The sequence below is a fragment of the Corvus moneduloides genome, chromosome 5 (genome assembly GCF_009650955.1).
Source record: "Corvus moneduloides isolate bCorMon1 chromosome 5, bCorMon1.pri, whole genome shotgun sequence".
Taxonomy (NCBI): domain Eukaryota; kingdom Metazoa; phylum Chordata; class Aves; order Passeriformes; family Corvidae; genus Corvus; species Corvus moneduloides.
This window is the reverse complement of record NC_045480.1, coordinates 65,975,467-65,999,264: the sequence shown is the minus strand read 5'-3', so window position 1 is coordinate 65,999,264 and position 23,798 is coordinate 65,975,467.

Sequence of the window (23,798 nt, the reverse complement as noted above, 5' to 3'; positions counted from 1 at the left end):
CTGGAGAATCCTGATTGAGTGGTTAACATTTGCCTTCCTACTTGATTCCTGTTGTCAATTACTCTTCAAGGCATAATGGAGAAATGCATGTACTTCATTACAAAGTATGGAGGTTTATTTAAATTATCAATTAAGCTGGCTTCATGTGAGGAAGCAGCAGTCTGGAGTGATGAGTTTCATTTGTTCTCTTCTCTGGTAGATAGGCAGCAAGGGAGTGTGTGGGAATTCAGGTTTGGCAACTGTAAGCTACAGGAGTAAGATTTACCAGAGTCTGCCTCTGAGCACCGTGCTGTGTTATGGGATGACTGCTGAACACGTTGGCACACGGCAGGCTTGTTCACCTGAACTGCTGGGCCAATAATCAGCAAACTCGTGTGGCTGTGAGCTCTTGTGTAAGATTACCTGAAGGAATGAAGTTCAGGCTTGGGCACAAAGCACCCGTGTGGCAAGAACTCAAAACCTTGGGGGTTTTATGTGATTGTGCACTGCTGCATGTAAAAGTTCTTACAATTTGATGTGAGAACTTCACTACGATGGCTGTAAGTGTCACAGATGTTAAAGTTGTTGTCTGTTTAAAAGCTATGTTAGGATTTACCAAAACCTTCTGAGTTTCCATATCAAACAATTTTGCAGAGTCCCAAACATAGCTCATACAAAGCACGTGAAAAGCCCAGTTAGTGTGTGGGTTTTTTCCACACTCATAGCACAATTAGAAATATGGCCTCAAACGCTCAGTGGTCAGAACTGGACAAGTGTGTGGGCAAAAGCTTTTATCTCACCTAGCTTCTCTGTGTATTACCTATGACAGTGATTAATATCCCCCCTTTCCATTTCTCAGGAAAAATGAGGTGGTTGTGGGTGAGGTTTTGTTTCTGAATAAAAACAAGTTACATTTCTACCAAGATGTGGGGTACAGCAGTGCCTTCCTGGCTGGATCAGTAGCTGGGGAGGCTGTGTGTTGTTTTTATACCAGTTGTTACAATCTTGCAAGATGTTATCCATTATCTATGCAATTTATCTGAAAAAAATTAAATAGCTGAGGCAGGGTTCTTATCGGTCATTAAGGGCTTAAATATATCTAAACTCGCATCTCATCCAAACTTTTATCTAAGCATGAATGGATGCTGGATACAGTCAGGGTTTTGGGGAGCTGGCAACAGTTCCTGACATACACACCCCCACACCACCTGGCATGTGTGCAGGAGGAAAAGAAAAATTTCTGATTGTCTTGCTAACAGCTTATTTTGAAGCTTGTTTTATTTTATGGCTCTCCAAACAGTGATGTGAGTAAAATATCTAAGAAACAAATGCAAATGATTAATTCCCTGCACTATGGAGCTAGTCGATGTTTGATCTGTAATATACAACGAATGCAGAATGTCAAAAAATGAAGCAGTAACTGTATGTGCTCTCTGGTCTTCCAGAAAGCTTGTTTGGGTGGTATAAAAGAGCACTCCTCTTCATATTCAGAATTTTCTAAAGATTTATTTTAAAGTATCTTTGTAGTTCTAAAGCAGCATAATTCAAACATTTTCAAATTGGGAATTTCTTGTGTTTTTATAATACTCTCGGTGGTTTTTTATAGTCTCAAAAGCTACGAGGGAAAAGACCATTGGTTCATTTATTAAATAAGGTTTTTCAAATTTGGGATACCTTGTTATTGTATGTTACTTTCTTTTCTAACCCTTAGACATAACTTAGAAGTTATGTCTTCGGATGATGGAAGGCATGGTGAGGTATAAAGAATATTGCAAGGTAGACTGTTTTTGGCAATATCTTCTCCAGCTTTGCTGTGCATCATTCAGAGCCATAATCTTATCCATTTGAGACCATTTCAGCCTCTGAAAGACAAAAACACAATGTTGATTAAACCTAAAATCTGTATACAATTAATCACTGGGTGTTTGCTTATGCTAGAAATAATTTTGTGAGCAGATCTGCATGGCATATCTTATATCCTTTATTACTGCTTTACCAAGGTAAGTGCCCACACTGATTACTCTATATTTGCAGTTGGGATTTTAATAATTGAACAAGATTTTAAAGAGTAACAACTCTTGAACAAAGGCAACATAACAATGGAAACTACTTCTGTACAGAGCAGGACTGCAGTTTGATGTATGGCATGCTTCCCAGGGGAGTGAAATTCATGTCAATGCTTTGGGTAATTTTTTGGGGGCTGGTTTGTTTCCTCTTCTATTAAGAGAGCTAGGCTAAAGCATGTTGTAACCAAAGAGGTAGCTTGTAAGATATTTTACACCTTGCTGAGAGGCAGGCCAAATGCTATGAATTGCTGCAGCCTGAATTGCAAAATGCTGCTGTCCTGTCAGGGGCCCTATATAGAGCAATTTTGTGTATAACTTGTAAGTGTGATTGTGTGGAAGAGACTGTGAAAGAAGGGAGCTGGGAACAGGTTTTGGTCAGTTGTCCAGTGTATTCATGAGCTAGAGGGTTTTTAGTTACTCTGAGTTACTCATGCCAGAGTAGCAAAGCTGTTGTGTGTATTGGATCACAGAGAGGGATTTGAGAACAGAAATGATTAATCCTTGTGTATACTAAATTCTTTCCCAAAGAAGATGGGACTCAGTGTAAATGTCAAGAATCAGATCTTGAGAGGGTGACACGGATATTGTGACACGGTATATTGCCTTGCTTTAAACACAACCATGTGTTTAAATAACTGGGATTTCTCAGTGCCTCTGAGTGAGGCACCTGCGTGTTTGCTTCTATTCTGGTGGAGAAGCTTGGTGAAGGCTTTTTACCCCAGCCAATGGTTTGCAATGCAACCCAGTCCTCTAGACTGCAAGGCAGCAATGCTGTGGGGAAATACTCCCATGCAAATAAACTCTTGAAGGGGAAGAATTGAAATTTTTAATAACTTTTTGAACATCATAGGATATAGCTGTAGGAGCCTGGAGTCATAACTGCAGTATTTTTTTACTCAGTAACTGGTTTGCTCAGGCATGGACGGGAGCTGTGGCAATGCTGGGCTCAGTTCTCTTCACCTGAGGCTAGTCAAACCACCACCTCTCAGGAGAATTTTGCCTGTGACTGCTGTGAGGCTCATGCTCTGGAGCTATTGTGCTCCAAATGAAATCTGAATTCCTTTGAGATGGCAGAGGTGAGAATGGTTGGAGGCTTCTCCTGGAATAGTATTGGACACATCCTAAAGCACTTTTCAGAGTGAGACGCTTTAGTCTGTGGGCTTTGTTAACTAGGAAGTCCTTTCTTTTTTCCACATTATTCTCTGTTTCAATATTTAGAAAGGGAAGAAGCTTCAAAAGGAAAGTTTGAGACTTAAATTTGATATTTTCTCCTTGACATGTGGCTTGGCTCACAGCTAGGTACACGTAGCAATCTTTTACTATCAATAACTAACTGTTCTATGTAATGGTCCTATAATTAATTACACCACTTTAACAAATCTTTTTAATTAAAACTGCATTCCACGTGGTGCAGCAAAACAAAAAAAGACCTCTTACTGTGTTGCAGGCTTTCTACTGACTTGTTTGTGTGCTCTTTTGTGGGCAGATCAGAGGCAGCATACAAAGTAATACTGGAAAGACATGATCTTGAACAGATGTTTGGTTAATAGAATTCCCTTGAGATGTGCTTGGCAAGGCTGTGTGAAGTGTGTTATTGTCCAATAGGGTTCATGAATGTGTCTCAATGGGTAAATGGATGTTTATTACAATTTTATGTCTGTCTGACATAGCAGCTCCAGCTACAAAGAGTAACAGAGTGCCTCTGAGGCTATGGCTTAGTGATGTTCTTCTGGTTTTTAGATACTAGCATTTTTTCTGTCCTGTTTTGAGGGAATATAGGGGCCCATGATGTGTGGGAGTTACCTTATTTTTCTATTTCTTTTCAGATTTAATTTTAGATTGGAAGGCTGAAGTCAAAGGCACTTGATATTGCTCCCTCAATTTTAACTGCAACTTTATTCAGTAATTCTTCTAACCAGCATGCTTTGTTTAGATCTTGGTAAAACTTGGCCTTATTTGCCTTTTTGAGGTGTATGCAATATACAAATAACAAAACAGGCTTTGCACATGCTATACTTCAAATAGTTTAGTATTGGGAAACAGCTCTGTGCTGTTGTCATATTTTAGAGGTTTAAAAGAAAAACTGGTCTGCTGTTACTACCTTCTTGCAGAAACATGACGGTTGTTAGCTTGGGAGATCTAACAACATAAAAATATGCATTTATTATTTTTATCTTGGTTTCAAAACAAAAATAGGTGTACGTGCTCTATGTGTATGCTTTTAGCACAAACACAAACTAGTTTGACAGAGGTGAAAGCCTGACTATGTAAAGAAGGATCTTAGCACACCTTGCATGTTTTCCTTTGGTGCCAGATGACGAGGAGAGAGGAATGAATAATCACCAAAAAGAAGATGATAGAGAATGAGCTGATAGAGGTTCAGCTGTTCCTGTCAGGTGCAAGCAGGGGTTGGTATATTGGGTCCTGCTGGTTTTAGAAGGCAGCGTATGAGGAAGGAGGAAAGGAAGCTTTCTGTTACTCTAAAAGGTACATTACGTGAAAGAAATTTTAAAAATGATAACTCAAGATGGGATGCAAATTTGCAATGTAGATGTTTAGAAACACTTTTTGTATTTCTTACTAAAGAAAAAATCATCACTTAAACGTACTTTCATATAACTGTTTATCTGGAAAATATTTTAAATGCTCTTAAAGGATAATTTACCTGTCAATTTTGCTACACTTTGGTGTGTTAATTAGTGGCTGTAAGGAAAATACTAAAGCACAGAAGCAGGGGGGGCATTAGAAAGTGGTATGGAGGCTCCAGAAGTGTAGGAATAGGTTATTTCTGAAAAAATTTAATACTTCAGAATTAGCATATCTTTTACATGTTTGCTTCAGTTTCTCAGAGAACTGAATGCAATCAACCCTGACAATCTCTCTTGGGACTGTAATTCTTCCATGTGGGTAGTTGATCAAGGTGGTGCTACATAAGAAAGTTGCCTTAGTTCAGATGAAGTTAGAACTTTTCACAGTAAGGGGGGTTTGATATTTTTGTAAATAAATCACTTCTATAAGCTCCTGGTTTTTACATGTCTCATGTAAAATTCATGTCTTGAATGTTTTAATAGCATTTTAATGTTCTTGTTGCACAAGATCTTTTTCTGTCAGTCAAACATGTTCTTAGTGAAGTGCTGGTTTGCTCTTCCAAGAGACTGAAGAGTGACCAAACTCAGATGAATTACTCTTGTATTACACTGGTGATTCAGGTACTTGGAAGATTGTCTCCTTGAATTAACATCTCAGTTTGTCACTCTGCCTTTGGAAAGAGATTGTTTTGTAGGAAGAGCTAGAAAATGTGGGATTTCTTTAATTTCTTGCTTCCTTCTTTGGTGTCTGAGCTTAAGATAAAAGGCTGCATAAAAGAATTTTTTTTTCCTAAGGTTTCTAAGAGGAAGCTTCTTCCTCCTTCAGACATTCTGATTTTTGCTGTTCTTCAGAGCATGGTGGACACCTACAAGAGTTTCATGAGGAGTTCAGAAGAGAACTTGGATTTGTTTTCACTTGTTCTGTTTGCCCACCAATGTTGCATCCTTGTGTCCTCCTGTTGCTATATAAATAGCATACTGCTGACCTGATTCTAAAGCCCCTACTTCTTTCATTCATTATGCGACAAAGGGAAGATTAATTATTGTATTTTTCTTTAATATCAGTTTTTCATATGCAAATTTTCATATTCAAATTCATGCTTTGATTTATTTTGCTGTTTAAAAAGCCATGATTCTTTGTTTCCAGGAAAGCAAATCAAAAAGTCACTTTCATTTCACATGCATGTTTTTATTAAAGAATTGTTGGGAAAAACACAAAACTAGCCCTTGGAAGAGGTTTGAGCCTCATTGACTTAGAGAATCCCGCTTCCTCTTGGTAAGGTTTTCTTCTGCTGATGTCTGAATCTCTTGCAGTATGGTTTCTTTCTGCAGCCTAGAACTTGCTGATACTGATATTAGAAATGTTGCTGACTCTTACTTTCTGGGACTCAGCTTTGGTTTTATTATCTATCTATAACAGATGTGACGTGGGCTAAATGATGCCAAAATCCTTTTATCGAATCTATCCTAGTGCATCTTATTTCTAGTACAGTTGCAAATTTTCCTTGTAAACAATGAAATTCATCTTATATAATAGCTTCCTCAGAATCTTTTAGAATATAAAAATCATATATATAAATTACATAAATCATATCTCCTACTTGAGATTTAATGATCATTTCTCAAAACATGCCACTACATTTAAAATATCTTGATCTATAGATGTTTTTATTTTATCTCCTTTTCCTGAGTGATCAGTGATCCAAAATCAAGTTCTACTTTCTTTAAGGTTGAGCTTCACAAAGCACCTATTCCACTCCTCATTTCCTTTTGTTCCCTCAGTCCTTCTCCAAATAACTATTATCAAGTGATTCAACAGTGTTGCCATAAGATTTACCTCACCAACAGTGCCAAACATATATTATTTCAAACTTGGACCGATGCAGTGAATTTTTTTTGCCACTTAACATCTGGAAATATTATGGAATGCTTCTAGGAAAGACTTATTTTCTTAATGAATTCAGACTTAGTAAAACTAATGGCTATACTCATTCTTTACCTTTATACCCAGTGCTCAACTACTTGCTTTCATCTTTTTCCTGGTCTGTTTCTCTCTTGGGATAAGAATAAAAGAAATTTTTTTCCCGTTTGAAAAAAAAGTCAAAATAAGGGTTTCCAAATTCTGTTGTCTCTGCAGGTTTGTGTGATACCTCCATATATTAACATAAGCTTCCTCTGGCAACCTCATTTCTACTTTTCTTATTTCGGCAGACTGGACACCATTTTTTTGCCTTTGGTCTTATGCTGGTGTCTTTTAGTCTTCTAATTGAAGTGCATATAAGAGTTGCTCCTAAGAAGCTCTAGGAAAATATCCCTGTTTTTCCAGCAAGGATGCCCACCAGGTATGCATTCTGTAGCTTTTAATTTCCTTCTGTAGACACACCATTTCCAAAATACTTAAAACAATTGATGTAATGATTAGAATAGAATTCTGAATATCTTTATATGCCCCTTCATTGATGTCTTCATATTTAATTTAATTATAAAGAATTTGTTTCTCAAAATCTGTTTCCTTCATGTCACCTCTTTGTAACAGCTACAGACAAGAAAAGGAACAATGCTAAATTCATTAAGTTCCTAAAGCTTTTTATTTTCTTGGATGCTACTTGATATTGACGTGTTCCTTGGCAGTATTAATATTTTCCTTTTCAAGTCTGTAATTCATGCACCAGAAAACCCACCACACAATCCCCTGCTAGCTGACTAGAAAATAAAATCCACTGCTTCCAGGGCAGAAATGGATGAGTAAATCATTTCCAGGGAGAAATGGATAGGGAAATAATTTCCAAAGATAAAGCTGAAGGATCCATGGTATGTGCTCAGCCTTACACCTGCTCCATGTGTTTGTCTCCTCAGCAACCTTGCTTTACAAATGACATTGAAGAAGTAAAGTACTTGGTATGCTCAGAAAATAATAGATTAGCAAGTGAAAATCAAATTTCTGGGTCTGAAGAGAGACTTAACTTCTCATGCTTAATTCTTTTGACATGAGCACATCCACCTCCCTTACCTGGGCTTTCAGGAAACTAAAATCCCTTCCATGCATTTGTGATGGAAACTAACTGACCTTGCTAAGACTTCCTCTACTTCTAAACACAGCATCTTCAGTTTGCCTTTTGTTGTCATCAGAGATTATTTTCTTTTTGTTCTGTTGTAATTTTTGCAAACTTGGTGTATTTTTTGCCTCATCACTGAATTTTGCATGAATAGAAATTGGTGCCATTTTTTCAGCTGTGCTCAAAGTTGGAAAGAACATCTCCATTTACTGAGGAAATTCAACTAACTTATGGCTGTATGGTCTCTGTGCATGATGTTCCTTCATTGCCTGGTGCCTGGTGTTGTTAAGTATCTGATAATTTGTCTTCCTCACACTCTGATGCTTGGGAACTCTTTCCTCTCTGGAACAACTAATGTTTAGACAGTTTAGCTGAAATGCATCCCATTGTCAGCATTAAGATGTCACTGGTAAAATTATAGAGTAGCACAGAGAAACACGACAGAGATAATCAGACTATCAAGGTTATAATCTGTTCCTTGTGTTCATGGTTACAAGTCAGAGTGGCAGAGGGGAACATTACAGCTAAGGCATAGGGCACCTGCAGCTATAAACAAACAAAGATATGAAAACACTTCAACATCGTTTAGGAAATGGAAAGCGCTGATATTTCATCTGGTTCATATCTAATTGTTTTAGCCTTTGGCATGAAGAGCTGTGCTTCTGAATCTGCAGTAGCAGGGCTGGATCCAGACTGGCTGAGACTGTTTTAGGGGAAATAATACACAAAATGTGTGAGTACTTTTTAAATTAAAGACAAGTGGGTATACACAAAAAAAGAAGATTCTGCCAAAATATGCTAAATACGTAGCAGAGAAACCTCAAGAAACAATACAAGTCTTTTCTATTACTAATGCTTAAAGGCATGGGTAAATAATTTAGAGGAGGGATATGCCTGTTAAAAGTATTTTGAGAAATATGTGTTGGTGTGGGGGAAGAAAAAAAAAGAATTTTTTTTCTGTTTGTGGGTTGGCATTTTGATTTGATTTAGTTTGGAGCTGAGTTTTCAAAATCATGGTTCTTTCAAGTTCCTTCTAAGACTTATACAGCTGATATTTAGTTTCCCCTGAGAAGGCATTTTTTCATGTGTGTTCTAGCTCTTACAAACAAGTCAGTTTCACTTATAATGAAATTTCATGGTAGTTCTCATTGTTGGTGTGAATCAAAGACAAAGTTTACCTTTCACATACAGTAAAGAATTTTTTTCATTTGTAGGCATGTCCTGTAGCTGTCCTAAGTGAATGTATATTTGAAGTAAATTAAGAATTGAATAGATAACGCTGAAAACTCCACCCCCTCATCTCTGAACCCAAGACATATTTCTTTTAAAAAGCAGGGGAAAAAACCAGCTCTTTCTTCTTCTGCAATTACAATCAGCTTTAGGGTCTTCTGAATTTATGCAGACAGCATAAATGGAATTTGCATTCTCCTATTTCATCAGCAGTATGATCAGAAACAGCATTTCTTAATAGGACAGAGGAAGTATCCTATTGTTTCATTGTACAAGCAGAGGACAGGCCAATGTGCAGCCCATAGGAGAAATTAGTAACACCTTTCAGAAGTTGGTAAAGTTTGGTTTGTTTTTGCAGTTCAATTTTAAGTGCACTAAAAAGCATAGACTTTGTGGTTAAGTTTTTTCAAGCCCATGCATTCCAGTTGCAGAGAAAACGTTTGTGTAATGAAACAACAATTTTTATTACCAAATTTACTTGGAAAAACGCAAATATTTTGCTGCCCCCAGGCTCTCTTGGTTTTAGCATATTCAGCTAATTGCATGCATGGATTTAATATAAAAATGTGGGGTGAATTCCATGTTCTGCTTTTGTGGGTGCTGTTCTCAATTCTTTGCTCTAAATCTAATAGTTGTAAGCTAAGTACAGGCAGCCTCGTTAGCAACACCACCAGCAGTTCTGTACAAAATGTGATTATCGTGTACCCATAAAGTGGGGAGTGTCGAGTATTGCTGTGCTGAGCAAGAGGCATTATAGGCTGTGAATGATTTGTGTGTTCTTGCATTAGGGTGACTGCACACCCACCTAAAGTGGCAATAGCGTGAATCTCCATCTGTGCCATTAGATGAAGCAGCATTATTTTAACACTGAGGTGTTATTTAACTTTATGTGTTGCCCGATCAATGCATCAATGTCCAAGTATCTCCAAGATAGTTCAGCGTGCTCTTTCTTTGTCAAGACCATCTGCATGAATATTTCAGTCTATGTAGACAAATGCCAAAAGTGCTAGAGCATTCTACTTTGTCATACAAGACTCTTTATGAGATTTTAAATTGCTGTTGTACAAACTGATATCACTTTGCTCAGTGTCAGCAGGTTTGACAGGGCTTGCTGGCTGCTAACAATTCCTGGAAGTGTTTAAGAGTGAAGATCTTAGTAGAGCCAGCCCAACTTCTTATTATTTGCTGTTTTTATTGTGTGTAGCTTGTGTGCCTAACAGGCTGGGGTGGAAGAGAAAAACTTGTGCATGCTACTTATGTGTTATGCCATTATCTAGGTGCTTTGTTCAAATAGTTTTTTTGTACGGTATGAATGATACTAACTATATTTTAATGTATTAGGTTGTCTTACTTGCATGAGTGTCAGTTTCTCCAGGCATTCCATTTTGGTGATCTCCTGTGTTCCTTGGGGAAATTGCAGCTGGCGATATAATTGCCTTGTGTTTATGAATGGGTCTGAAGTGAATGGGTCTGAAATGGACTGCTTTAAATATGGTAACTGTGTATTAACGTTGTTACTCCACTGGGCTCAGCATGTACCAAAAATACTCTTTCAAGTAAGGGCTGGTGTTGCTCTGCTTGCATAGCAGAGAACAGGTGGCATAGAACAGTTTCTTGGATGAATTATAGTTATTTTACTCACTTCTCCTAACTTTTTATCTGTCTCGGTTTTGGAGACAACACTTCAGGAGGAAACACTCCGGAATGAGTGTCCCCTCCGAAGGGAAAAGGGCCTCCCCTTTTCCTCCACCAATGAGACAAGTGGGTCACAGCAAGTGAATGTGGAAAAAACAAACTGTTTATTAACACACAAACAAAACAGGGTAGAACAGGAAAAAAAAACCAAAAAAACCAAACCAAAACAAAAAACCAAAAAAAACCCACACCCCCCCCCCCCCCCCCGCCCCCCCCCAAAATACAAAAAGTTCCCGGAGAGGGAACAGACACCCGGGCTCGGACCAGCCGGGGCCACCCCCGCAGGCTCCCCGGACCGGCGAGGAGGGAAGGGAGGCAGTGGGGCAAGGGGGAGGGAAAGGCAAAAAGAACAAGAAGAACGCACCAGGAGCTTTTCCCAGCTATCCGGAGCACAAAGAAACCCCAGGAGCAGCCCAGCGCTCCCGGCGCGCTCCCTCGCCAGCCCCAGAGCCCCCGGGCCGCTGGGCCCGGCCGCTGAACTGCCCCGCGCTCGGCCCGGCCCCGGGCCCGCCTCAAAGGCCCAGCGCCCTTGGGCAGCGAGCGGCGGCTCGGGAATAAAGCGGCTTCGGAACGGCACCCCGGGACAGGATGGACTTTCTGGTCTTTTCTACTCTCGCAGAATTGGAGAGAACATGCAACGTTTCCAGTGTGAAGCAGGAATCCAGCAGTCTGCCAAGTAAGCTCTTTTTTTAGAGACTGGCCTCAGATTTCTTTGGAACTTTGGTAACATTTGCTTGCATTGAAGCACCTGATTCTGTCCCTCTCAGCTTTGGAGGTCCTCCCACTGCTGTTTAAGTTCTTGATCAAGTTTGGCTGGTTTGCTTGGCTGGAGATTGACCAACCTGATGGAATAAGTCTTTCTTAATAACCTGTTGCTGCTTTTTTTCTTGCCATCCTTTTGGCCATAGGTTGAATGTTCAATTCTAGTCTGTCCCCATGGGGAAGACTGACAGTTGCTGCTTGTATTTAATAGAACTCATACAAATTTATTCTTCATTCGGACTCTGAAGAGATTAAAAAAAATAACTCTGGTGTTATCCTAAAAAATAAAAGAATTCACTTGACTGTTTATTCAAGCTGAGGGACAATAAGAGTAAACACATGATTATGTAAAATACGAATTTTTTATACACTAATTGGGAAGAAAAAGAAACTTCTAAAGTATTTAAGTTAAAGGTTACCAGAGTAAGATAAGTAGAAGTAGAAGGAAATCAGTCTGCTAGATTAGATAATGATAGACTCTAGGTGTTCTGTCAGTCTTAGTGTCATAGCCGGTGTTTTGGTAAAATTATATTGTTCAACAACTCTTTGTTCAAGAGGACACATACTGTGAAGTGAGGAAAAAACATCTTGCTGGTAATAACCAGACCCCACTGAAGAGAGGAAGTAGAGGTGGGAAACCTACCAAATATATACTGAAAGGACCTGGGGCATTCCCTGCACCATGATGTTTTATTTAGGCCAGTAGAAGATGTAAAAAGAGTTGTTTCAGTATTGACAAGTACAAAATAGCATGGTGCAAGATGCTTGGGGCAGACACTTGGCCTCACAATGGGAGAATTGCTGAATTTCCTGAAGCAAAGATTAGGAAGAGGTGCATGGCATTCCATTAGCCTGAAGAGTAGCATGGTGGAGAGGCGGTTTTGTACTGATCCTGGTAGCTCTTCCCAATCCATATCTCATGGCAGTTAGTTTTCCTCCTCCTAAAAATTAAAACCTAATTTAGCCTGACACGAGTCACTGAACAGTCCATTGAAAAAGTTGTGTTTTGTTAAGCATTTCTATTTCTTTGTGCAGAGTGCCAAATAAAGGGCCAGTTTCACAAATGTGCTGTCTGAACGAGACGGGGATAACTCTGTGACTTTTTATGGGCATTTTGGAGTTCTCAGCACCACAGTTGAACAGACTCAATGACAATGACCTTTCTAGTCCATTTTTGGACTTAAATACATGCACCCAACATTGAAATAAAATTTTGGATAATGAGAATATTAGAAATGTCATTAAAATCTGGAAGGGACTCTTTCTCATGAAGTGCTACTCAAAACTGTGCTTTCCCACACTTGCATTCCTAAGGTGCCCCAAATGTTTGTATAATTGCCTGGTGATTTAGATAAGGTGCTGATGTCATTGAAAAAAATTCCATCCAAAAAAGTGGGTAGGCAGACTGTCCCTCAGAACCCAAACTTAAACCAATTTGACCCTCTGAGTAAACCACACTTAATGTGTTAACCAGTAAGTGAATAATAAAACCATTGCTGCTTAAAAACCAACCCAAACCCAGCAAATCTAGAACTACTAATTACTTACAGATTCTTGGCTTCTGCTCATGCACCTCATTTCTTCCAAGAGAGAAACCTGGACCTTGGTGAAATCTGTTGTGTTTATGCCATTGTTTTCACAGGAATTAACTTTGTATGGTTGACACAAGTGTGGTAAATGCTGGTGGGTCTGTAACCTGGTTTGACAGATGTGACAATGTGCAACTGTAATAGCATCTTGCAATTCTTGCTGACACATCAAATGGTACACCAGGAAACAAAAGAACTAGGACAAAATATCGTAGTTTGTTGCTGCTCCAAGCCCTTCTTTGCCGTTTCTTTCCTGTCTACCATCTAAATGCAGCTTGCTAGTAAGAAGTTAAGGACAAAATATCACTTAAAAGTAACTTTTAATGGCTTTTTGAAGAGAACTTGTCACAGGGGATTGGTTTTAGGGGCTGGGAGACCAGACCTACACCACTTGGTGGTTGTAAAACATGAAAAAATATTTACTGAGTGAGACAGGGACAGTGGATGGGTAGTGATTTCTCTTCAGTCCAGTTTAGACTGACACCACAGACCCAGGGGAACAGGATGCTCACCCTGACAGCTTAATGTATGAGTCCTTGCTGATGGCTGTGGCCACTGCATAGCAGTTTCACCTAGGGCCCTGCTCTCTACAGGGTGTCAGAAGTCAGTCTGTGGTGTTAGCCCAGAGGAGCTGTTGTTTTAACTAATGGTTTTCAAGATTATATTGCTGGTGTAAATTGTCAGTGGCCTTAATGACTGCAGGGCCCTCAAGCTGATCCCTCTGATGACTGCTTCTGTGTGTAAGGGCACTTAGTGACTGTTCTGGGGTTTCTTTTCCCATCTGGATTCCCACCCCAACTATGTTACAGAAATGTGATGCTGACAGCAGTTACCAATCATGATGTTTATTCCTCTTTTTGTTTTTCCAGTTCGTAATGGCTTAACCTGGTCACTTGGAGCCAGGCAGATATGGTCAAAATCTCATTTACTTGAGCAGTGCTTTTGGCCAGCCCTTTAGCCTGTGACAAACCTGTACCACTACAAGGGGTATATTTAAATAATTACAACATTGTATTATTAGCAGCATACATTAAATCTAGAAGTAAATATTTATTGAGACAAATGTTTAACTCTAAACTTGGTCCCTTATTAATGGCACTGTCCATCTGGTTGAGACAAAAATTCCTGCCAATCTTAATTTACTAGTTTTAAATTATACTCTCTATGTCCCTGTGTGTCAAAGAAAATACCACAAAGAGGAGTCATGTTGGTGGGCAGATAGCTGGTGAATAGGAATCTTGATATAAACAGAGTTTGGGTTTGGATATTTTCTCGCTGTCTCAATCAGCCTGTACTACAGGCTAGTGCTTTTCCTTCAGAAATATGCACCACAAAGTAAACAAAATACTCTTCTGTATTAAAGTGTTAGTCAGCATATAGCTCTGAAAAAGGCTGCCACAAAGAGTCATATTGGTTGAATTTAATAGTTCATGCATTGTAAACGCTGAAATTGGATATGTCACTGAAAGCTGCTCTTTGGCAGTTTTAGTTCGCATGACCTGCATTTTCTCAGCAGATCGCTACAAGTCCTGCTGATCTTCCCCTGACACCACTTGAACAAGATCTTTCTAATGGGTACTTTTTTTCCTTATTTTCCTTACTATTCCTCCCCTCACCATGTATTAGGTAATAACATGCTTTCCTTGGAAACTGGAGCATGCATTTCATCTCCCACTATTTCCTTCTTCAGCAAATTTATTTTAGTGCCACAGCAAGGGAATGCTATCTTGTGTTGCTCAGTGGTGTAATATTCAAATGGGTGATATGCTTGAAGCTGCCATATTGTGCATTGGCAAAAAAAAAAAAAAAAAAAGGGGAAAAAAAAAAGAAAAAAGGGTAAAAAGAATTTTATGTTTTTGAGAGAATTCTGCCCTCAAGGCACTCTGTATACTGTAGCTGCCCTGGTCTATCAAGGGGAGCTTAGTAGCAAGATATAATCTTAAAATTCAGATGGCAGCAAGTTTCTGATTTTTCCGACTGGCATAGTCTGGGGTGCAGCTCAGGCAGACCGTGCTGAGCAGCTCTTTGCTTGGCTCTAACATGCACTGTTCAATTCAGCTCCTTCCATGCAGCTGGAAGGGTTAGTTAGGATGGCAAGAAAAGTGTCTGGGGGGGGATGCTCTCTGTGTCAAAGTATGGACTTTTGAAGTGCATGCTTGCGTTTCAAATTTGCATTCAAATCAGGCAGTCATACTTAAAAAGATACACTCATGAAACAGTTTGGCCTGAGAGAGATTATTTATAACATACCAGGTGGTAAGAACAGACAGGTGTTAGAAAAGTGACGCCACAGCTAATTTATGGGGTCAAAAAAAGAAGAAAACTCTGTGAGGAATCTTTTTGCTATAGGTTTACTCAACAGCGTTGAGCACATTAAAAGCTGTTGTAGGCTTCAGGTATTATCAGCAGGCCTTTAATGCCAGCAATCCTGCTATGATATGCAGTGTAGTAGTAAAAAAGCCAGAAAAGAGGCTTAGTTTTTCTCCTGTGCACCTAACAATGAACACCATAAGTTTGTTTTACTGTTATTTCAGAGCATATATTGTAGTCTATCTAACTAGTTATTAGAGTCAGTGAAATGACATTTGGAAGAGCTCTCAGAGAGCAGTCAGCAATTTGAGGTCAAAACCCAAGAAGAATGACAACTGATGAGTTCGTGTCTGATTTGGATCAGGATTTCTGAAGCAGGATCTCCCCAGAAGGATCACAGCTTGTATTTTTGGGTGTAGCTTTTTAGGAAACTGTCGGTAATAGCTGGGAAGGGAACTCATTCTGTGCTTATGCTTGTTCTTAACCAGTGCACATTATACTGTGAAGTGTTCCTCATTAACGGGGTCTTCTTTAACTTCGGTTTTTAGGATACATAATTGTACTGCCTGAAACATCGTTCTTTCCAGTCAGACCAGTATCTTGTCTCTAACCAAAAGGGCTAAATTTTGACACTGGCTAGATAATTGCAGATTATGCTACCTGTATATAGTTGAGGTTTGTAGATTGACCTCGCTCTGAAGTATCAGGATTTTATTCCAACAATGTCACTTTTGATATGAAAGAGGATATGAGATGTTCAGCTCTGAGCTGGTAGCACAGCAGAGATTTCAATAAGCATTGTCATGGATTGGCAGTGATTTTGTGGTGGTCTTTGACAGCAGTAGGGGATTTATATCTCACTTCTAATAGTGAAATGTATATTACATATGAAATATTTTACTCAGCAACATTTCTTTTGAACATTGGTTCCTTCAGTTTAGGTTTTTCCTTGGCTATATTTGGACACATGGAACTTGGAAGGATGATGTGATTTGGTACTATACATATTGCTGCTATGACAGTGGAGATGTCACACAGCTGTGTTCTCAACAGCCAGATCTTTGCTACTGGTTAAATATTCAAAGATGTTGCAACAGTTCTTAAAGCCATAAAGATAATTATGTTGAAGAATGTTCATAACTAACATGCAAAAAGAGATCCAATAACTTGGACTGTTTAAGTAAATCAGGGGGAGGAAAATGCCACACTGGAAACTTCTTTAACCTTCTCACATTTTTAGTGCAACTATGGTCCTACAAAGCTGCTTGATTTGGAAACAAATTTACAGAAGTAATAGGCATATATGTGCATATAAATAGGAATAAATGCATTTAAATGGCTATCTTCCAGCCTATATTTAACAGTGGATCAAGTGCAGAATGCTTTTCCCATATCTTTTAGTTCCTTTGAAACAGTACTTTTCATGACAAGTTCCTCTCTGTAGATTGTTCTGTTAACTTTCTTCCATCTGTATCTCCCTTTAGCCCCAGGCTGTTAAAAATGAGACAGTTTTTGAATGAATAATGCTTATGTGATGACTTTTTTATATGATTAAAGAAAGTGTGGGATGATATTTTGGTACCCTTTTTTTTTTCCACTTCACTAATGATGATATATAGACTGTAAGATTTTCTAAGGAAGAAAGAAGGAATAATACTGTTCCTGTTTGATCCTGTTCCTTGGTAGGAATCAGGTCCTGTTTTGTCTTTGCTCATTTGGGCTCAAGCTTTTTCTAAAGATGATAACTGATACTTGCCTTAATATTGATTCCATTGGAGGAAAATATTATCTGTACTTCTGCTAAATTAAAAGTATCCTATAGCTTGAGGATGCAGAAAGAAATACAGCAAATGTTATTTACATAAAAATCTTAAAATTTAAGAGCTTAATATCCCTTAATTCAGTATCAGGTTACAATTAATAGCAGTGGTGTTTTGCTGCTGATCTACTATTTATGCTGGATTTCAATAATATAAGCTGTATAGATCTCTGTTGACAGGGTTTGTGAGTGTCAATATAAAGAAATGAACATTTTTTCAAAACTACCTGTAGCTCATATTACATTTGGCCTTTCACTTATCCAAGCAACTAATGATGTGAAAGTTAGTTGTTTAATGGAACAGACTTTCAAGGGTTTTAATTATTCAGAGGATAATAAAGGCAAGAGTCAGAAAATGTAATGTTAAACAATGGATCAACTTCATATCCCTGACACTCAGTGGAGCTATTTTGAAGTTAATGAATCTCTTTGTTTCGCCCTTATCTGCCTAAAAGAAAAGTAAACAAAGCCCATGAACTTCCCTCAAAGAAATGCTTTCATTGACTCTAATGGAGCTATTGGCATTAGTAAATCTATCTGTGATTTAAAGAATTAGCAATCTGTCCTCTCAATGTGTGTGCTGTTCAATTAAATGTTGAGAAATGGATAAGCATATAGGCAGCCAAAGCTTTAGGTTACTGAATGAGATATTTTAAAGTAGTTGAAAGCTTTAGGGAGTTTAAACTTAAAAAAAACGCCAGCCAATGAAAAAACACCAAAAAACGCCAAACCACTGATGCCTTTTCTTGGTCTTAAAATCAGGAGTCATACACGGCTAGAAGGGGAAAAGGGATTTTACCTTGGTATTTAAGGATCCTTAGGTGTACACGTCCAGGTCGTATGCATCCAGATGCACCCCACCGAGTCTATCCCTGTGTCCATGTCTCTCCTCTTCCCCCCCAACATTGGGTATAACATTATAGGTTTTACTAATTAGCATATCTATCAAAGATTCCCCAATGAGAGGCTCGAGTGAGCCCCCCCCTCCCCAAGGAACCTTCCCCTGGATGGTTCTATCTTGGTTTACAGATTATGTTCTGGAGAGGACCTTGGGGTCTGGGGCACACTGATCCCTAGCTACAAAGCTTCTAAAATGTTTAGTCTCTTAGCTTGACAAACAAGTCCAAGAATGTAGGCAAAAAGCACTAGGAATACAGAAGTTGTAAAAAGGTATAACGGGTATAAAAGAAAAGGCAAAAATCTTCATGGCATCACCACAAGTTTGCTCTGTTCCAGTTGGAGAACATCTGGGATGTTCTGTGACAGGAAAATTAATCCTACTTGTTTGTTTAATGGAAGTCCTTAATTACTTTTGATATTCAAGGAAGTATAGAACAGAATTTAAGGTATCGGTCAAGGTTTAATAAAATAAATACGAAAATGGGGAAAGCAAGGAAAGGCTTCCAAACCTTTTAGCTGTTGTGATGGAGTTTTATTATCTATTTCCCCCTTGTTCAAAACGCTGGGTTTGACTCAATAGAGACCCCCCCAGCATTTTGGTGCTGTGTTGGTTGATGAAGCACTTGGACAGATGGAGCTGGGTGTGATCGTCACCTTCCCTTCAGCCAAGCAAACCAGGTAATTTCATTAGTCCACCAGTGACACATCTCAGTGATTGGTCTGAAGTTGCTGGTGGTAGCAGCTGAAGTGTGTGCATGCATGTACAACTGTTCATCATGTGAGACCCTGCTGGCAGTGTGCCCAGGGGTGGCATTGGTTGCTGGCTGCTGACCCCTGGCCCTGTGTGGTGGCAGTGGGGGATTCTGTGGGTGCTCTATCACTGGCACTTTGGTTTTTTTCAGGAGAGCAGCACAAAGTTTGTAGTCTGCATTAGAATTTATCTGGTGTGTTGAGAGAAACTTGGACTTAATTTAGGGACTGAGAGGCAATGGTAGAGTCATTAAATTTTTAATGAGCAAAAATGATCAGGCACATCACTTTGTTCATCACATTTGCATGTTGTCTTTTTTTTATACCTATGTCTTTCCCATTCTCTGATTAAGATTTGTAGGCATACAAAGACCTTTAGAATTATGGCTCTGATGTGAACTTATTTTCTTATAGCTGTGCTGGGTAATTGCTAAGGTCAGGGAACAGTGAGTTATGGCGACTTCAGCCTTTTAAGGAAACTATTTGCATTGATCTTTAGAAACAAACAGTTTTCTCTGTGTGAAATGAGTAGGTCTTGGTTCAATTGCTGGTAAAGAAATGAAAACATTGCATATAAGATGACACAGTTGGGATTTTCCCACATAGTTCATAGTCTCAGATACGTCAGTCTCAGTCTCAGTTAATCTCAGACATGTAAGAGTAATAAGAGGGATTGGTTTTATTCATTTACTCATTCTCTAAAGACATTTCATTCACCGTAGATACAGGTATGCTGGCATAAAGAGGCTTTGGTGATATGTCAGCAGAGTTCAGATATGATTTGCTGTACGTATTGGACTTCTTACACTAAAAAACTCTCAGAGCCAAGTCTGCAGCTATGTATTTCTCCAGAGAGCTATGGAATATATTTGATGATTTTTTAGAGGAACTGAAATTTTCATCTCTTTCTCTGACGTATTGTGGTGAAACAATTCAGTGCAAATCCTGGGGAGGAGGTTAATTATTAAAAAACAAAGTAACAAGTGATAGTAGTTACAGAGGGATTGAAGGATAGCAATAATAAAAAATAACATTGATGCATCAAGAATAAGGTGAGTTGTTCTTTCCATGCTTATTGACTTTAGATACAACCTCATAGAAGAAAGTTGTTTATACACTGTGATTAAAACCCCCCCAAGTTTTGATTTTATGCTGTTATGCTGTTTGTTTTACATTGGGTAGAGTCTTGTGAACTTGTACCTGAACAGTTTGCTTAGAAATAGCACAGAAGTGTAATGAATGCCCTTTATCTGTAGTAGCTTTGTATTTTAAAACCAGCTAAGGAAAGTCTATCCTTGCACAAGTGTGCATATAGTCATATTTGTCTCCTGTTATCTCACAATTGGTGCTGTTGGACCTTTTTTCAGCATGTCAAGCAAGCTATTAACATGCACTTCAGTTTATAAATATCCTGGTAATGATGTTTCTGATTTCCTACTTCTGCGAAATACAATAGGCAAAGATTTTCTGGTTTAAAAATTTAACATCATGTAGGATTATTTGGAAATGAAAGTCACAATTGAAACTGTGTTCTTAATGTCTTGTAATCTGTACTGAATAGTCTGGAGTTTTTTGTAACTCCCAACTTTCATCTAGCACTTAAATTCTGAGCCCATTCTGGGCTTCTCAACACATTTCCCACTGGTCCTCCACTGCACCTGCTATGCTGCCATCAGCCATTAATGTTCAGACGAAGCCAACAGCTTGTTAGGACGTGTCTGAGACATTCAGCAGTGCAGATGGCATGTTCTGTCTGCTTCTATCTGTAACATCTGGCAGCAGTCAGATGTGAGAAAGCCCAAATGAGAATGAGGGAGATAATGTTTTTAAGTTGAATTGAATAAATAATTTTTTCAGACAAATTATTGTCGTTTGCTTGAGGTCATAAAGAAAAAAACCCATGTGAATGAAGGGCAGAATTAGTTTGCTTGGTTGGATGAATTGAATGAATTGATACATTGTGTGGACTTCCAATTCAATTTTTGAGAAATTCTGTAAGTTGGTTTAGAGTTTAATATATCGATTCTGTAGTACCTAGGGAGTTTTCTCCATAACTATCCCCAAGAATCTATCGAACTACACACTAGGCAGATGGCTGTGAACCAGCTTTTCCACACTGTTAGTAGCTTTGCTATTGGTCTCAGTGCAGTTTTAAGATGGTTTCTAACTGTATTTGGGATTGTTCAGATCAGATTCAAATGGCACTGTTTCCTTCTGAATGACCTTGGTGTTGTTATGTAGAGCCTGACGATGATGACTGACTCTGCCATCTCATCACACAGACAAGAATATTCAAACTTCTTTCTTTCTGAATCAAATGCTTTTCCCCTCATACCTTATCCTTTAAAAATCCTATGTGTGGTAAGATGTAATGTAGTGTCCTTCACAAACCTTGTACTATGTAAAAACTACAGCTTGGTAAATAGTAAGCACACGTATGCAAAAGCAGAATCTGTGCCACAGAGAAATGATAACCTGCATAATTCTCAGTCATCTCAGTTTTGACTGGAGACAATTTTGCATTCTTGATTTTTGTCAGTTAATTGCTACTATTAGCAATGCAAATGGATGAACACTAAAGGAGGAAAAAAAACCCCAAAAAACCAAACAACAAATCAAAACAAATGACCCAAAAAAACTTGAGGTAGAAGAAGGAAGGTGAAGGAGTTTGGCTTCCAAGGTTGGCTGAGTGATTTGACTGTTTTCCACTCCAACCTACCATTTTCCTTCAGTTCTTAAAAAGTTTTGGTCTTGATCCATGAACACTTTTGCTCTTGCTCTTCCTGGTTTCAAGCTGGGAGCACTGGGAGAGGGCAGTGAGCTCTGAGCACTGGATGTGATGGAACATCCCTCTGGTCAACTCGACTCACCTGTCCTGTCTGTGTCCTCACTCAGCTTCTTTCTTACTCCCAACCTACTTGTTGGGGAAAGGAGGTGAAGAGAGTATGAAATAGAGAAATCCTTGGTGCTTCATAAAATGCCTTTTTTCCCCCAGCTTTGTTGTGTCCACTTCATTGTTCAGAAACCGACACAACAACGTTGTGTCCTCAATGCAGTCTTAGCCACAAACTCAAAACACAGCACCATATGGGCTTTTGTGAAGAAAGTTAATTCTGTTCCAGCCAGATCCAGTATAGATAGAAAACTCTGTCCAAGTTAATTATAGATAAACAAATCTTGTATAGATTTAACAAAGCACTTTTTCCTCCTATGTAGACAAAGCATGCTAGAAAGTGCGGAATTGTGGAGGAGAGGTGATTAAGATTATAGTGCAGTGGGCATGATAAAGTTGTAAGACCCCACTCCATTCCCGCCTCCCCCCCAATTTTATGAAGCACAAGAAAATTGACTAGATTTGAAGGATGGATCATGTCACTAAATATTAAGATTCGTTGGCCTCCCAAAGAAGGAGGAACAGAATAATATGGCTTTTCATCTACAACAATTTTTGACAGTGCTAATGAGTGCAGAACAAGAAGTGAGGAGGACTCTGATTTCTGCTATCAAAACCAGCTCCTGGGAAAAGATCTCCTCCTGTCATTTGCAAAGTCTCTTGGCTTTCAGAATAAATAATACAGACATTTTAGATATCTTTTTTTTTCAGAATCTGTACAGTAACATCTTGACAACAATAACATGAAATGTAACACCATTAATCACCCTAAAGTTTTGAAGAGCTATTAGTAGAGAGACGTATTTTGTGTTAGCATTTATATTATGAAGTTAGGACAAAGATTGCTTGAAACTCCAATGTCCACTTTTTTCATGTTTGCGGTTAAGCTTCTAGGACTGTTTCTGAGAATGTAAAGTCATCAGGTAACTCTTCAGCCCTGTGGTATGAGAGTAGAGTTTTAATTAATGTTTCAGTAATAAAAATGCATCACTGTTCTGTGTCTTTTGCATCCTTAAAATAGGTCTCTTCATTCTCATTTGAGTTGTGATTTATTGCCTTTTACACATCCTGTTTTCTCCCAAGTAAGAACTAGACCACTTTAGAAACAATGTCAGTCTATCACCTAAAGCAAAACATGAAGATAATTTGCATTTTGAACTGCTGACCTGTTTGCAGGCCTCATTTTCTCTCTCATTGAAAAGCTCTAAAAATGCCTGTTATAACCTTACATCTGCAAAAAAGGGAAAAGGAAAGTATGTAAAGCAGGGTACCAGACCTTCTCCTGTCAATATAGCTGAATAGATTCAGCTATTGTCACTTAAGTAGATACTTGTGCTATTACAATTACAAACCCCATGTTCCTAATCAAAGTCAAGTGTTTGCCATTTCTGTGAGTGCAGAAATTTGAAAGCCTCAGTTAAAAGTGATGGAAACACTAAGACAACAAGCAGGTTCTTAGAAAGGAGAAATGAAGAAAAAAAACCCAAATAAATGGTCACAGTGGCAAATTTGGGGTGGAGTTTTTTTTGTTTGCTTCTGTTTCATAAGCCATAAACTCTCTCAGACTTGCACAGTGCAGCAACCAAGAAGTGATCCCATTTGTGTAACTAATCCTTTCCTTGTCTTCAGCATTCTCACAGTGACCAGGATAGGGGTTAGGAGGAAAGGGCACCTGCCCGTGCTGTTGATTGTCTCTAGTCATAAAGGTGAGTTGTAGCAGAAGGAATGAGGTCTTGTCATGAATGCTTCACAGAGAACAACCTGTGACTGGTTTGTAGGAGCACAGGAGAGGGGTGAGGTAGAGCTGCCCGCTGGTGGTAGGGGAGCTGCTTGCGGGAGCAGACTCAGTGCTCTCCCTGGGCAGTCACTGTGGAGGCTCGTTGGGACAGCTCAGTGGGACAAACACTTCTTAGGTCTGTGTTACTGGTGGGCTCTCACCTTCCAAACATAGCTGGAGTAGTCACAGCTAAATATAGATATCCACTCTTGAAAGTCATAACGCTTTATTCTTTTGCAGGCTTGAAATGCGCTGCTTCAGAATGGCATCTATAGCCCCTTCGAAGATGAGTCTGCCAATGTAAAATGGGCATACCTGCCACATCCGGAGGAAATAACTCTAAATCTGCAGGCTGGTTACTGTTCCCTTTTATATTAGATTTAA